The sequence below is a fragment of the Mus pahari genome, chromosome 11 (genome assembly GCF_900095145.1).
Source record: "Mus pahari chromosome 11, PAHARI_EIJ_v1.1, whole genome shotgun sequence".
Taxonomy (NCBI): Eukaryota; Metazoa; Chordata; class Mammalia; order Rodentia; family Muridae; genus Mus; species Mus pahari.
The window spans coordinates 4,287,712-4,289,392 of NC_034600.1; the positions used below are offsets into that span (position 1 = coordinate 4,287,712).

At 44.4% G+C, this 1,681-nt stretch overlaps 1 pseudogene; it reads left to right on the plus strand.

The window, feature by feature from the left end:
- The window catches only part of LOC110329245, a 12,497-nt pseudogene extending 11,494 nt beyond the window's left edge, over positions 1 to 1,003 (plus strand).
- The last annotated feature ends 678 nt before the right edge of the window (positions 1,004 to 1,681 follow it).

The window sequence follows — 1,681 nt, forward strand, 5'->3', positions numbered from 1 at the left end:
GAAAGGGGGAGGGAAGAGAAAGAGGGAGGGGACAGGAAGGGGAGGGGAGAGAAAGGGGGAGGGGAGGAGGGGAAGGGAAGGGGGGAGGGGAAGTACTGGAAGGGAGAAACTATCAAGAAGAAGCAATGACTTTATGAGAGTTTCACAGGAACTTGTGGGGTCCAGTGTGAACATGGGTCTGGGGACTAAACTGCTGAGTGTTCACTTACAGGTGAACTTTGGCATTTATCTGTGACCTTGGGTGTTCCAGGTGACTAGGCATTCATGGGTGGACTTGGGCAGATATTAGGGGAATTGGGTGTTTACAATCAGATATGTACATTTGGAGATTTTCTGGTACACTTGAGCAGGTATATCCCTATGCCAAGGGTCCAGTCCTATTCCCAGTTATGTTTAGGATGGAACGTGAAGGGAGGTGTGAATCTGGGTTCTCTTTTGTGGAGTGCTTCCCATGAGACCTTCTCATGCTAAACACCTAGGCTATTCAGGAGTTCCTCCATCTACAATCCTGAAGCAGGCTAAGAGGTGAGATTCTCACAAAAGCAAAGGCCAAACTCAGGATCTGACATCCTGCCCTGCAGGATCATCAAGGAAACCCAGTGTTTGCTAGAAGAAGCAGTTCTTGGCATTAAAGCAAAACCAGATGACAGCAACGCCTATTATTTTCATGTGGTCATTGCTGGCCCCCAGGATTTCCCCTTTGAGGGAGGGACTTTTAAACTTGAACTATTCCTTCCAGAAGAATACCCAATGGCAGCACCTCATGACCAAAATTTATCACCCTAATGTAGACAAGATGGGAGGAATATGTTTTGATATTTTGAAAAATAAGTAGTCCCCAACACTGCAGATCCACACAGTTCTATCAATCCAGGCTCTGTTATATGATCCTTATCCAGATGATCCATTAGCAAATGATGTAGCCGAGTAAAAGACCAATGGAGCCCAAGCCATAGAAACAGGGAGCGCATGGACTAGGCGATATGCCACGAACAATACTTAAGTCAATCAGATCATCAAGTGTACACCGCTTCTCCTGTTCTGCCAAGACTCCTTCACTTTTTTGTTTGCGTTTAATGAACACAGTCTTAGAAACATCACAGAATAAAAGCCCAGGCGTCTTCATCCTGGGTGATTACACGCACATTAGCAAATCTGTCTTGTCCTGATGCACTGTTGTAAAGTGTGAGCAGAGGTTAGATGTGCCATCCGGGTGGCTGAGAGATGCTGAGAAGCAGGACTCTCTGCTTTGACTCCTTCTCCATCATGGTTAAAGAACAAGGCACAGTGAATGAAGGAAGTTAGCTGCCAGGGGCATGGGTGTTTTTATTTTAATATTTAGGGGGAAATTATTATTTTCATTTTATGCCCCCCCCTTAAGGGATCTAATTGCAGTGGTTAAATGCAGCTAACCAGTCTTTTAGAATATGCTCTCTAGCCAAGAATAACTTTAGATGCTGTAGATGGACAAGCTTGATTGTCTGAATCAAAATGGGAACATTAAATAAACATCACAGCCCTCACTAGTAACATTGTGACTTTGCTGTCAAGTGTAGATTCTGTCCCCCACCCCCACCCCCAAAAGATGAAGAAAAAGCTTGTGACCATGTTGTATGGCTTGTCTGGAAACTTCTGTAAATCTTTTTTTAGCAAAATGTTGTTATTCTGAGAGAAAGAGAGA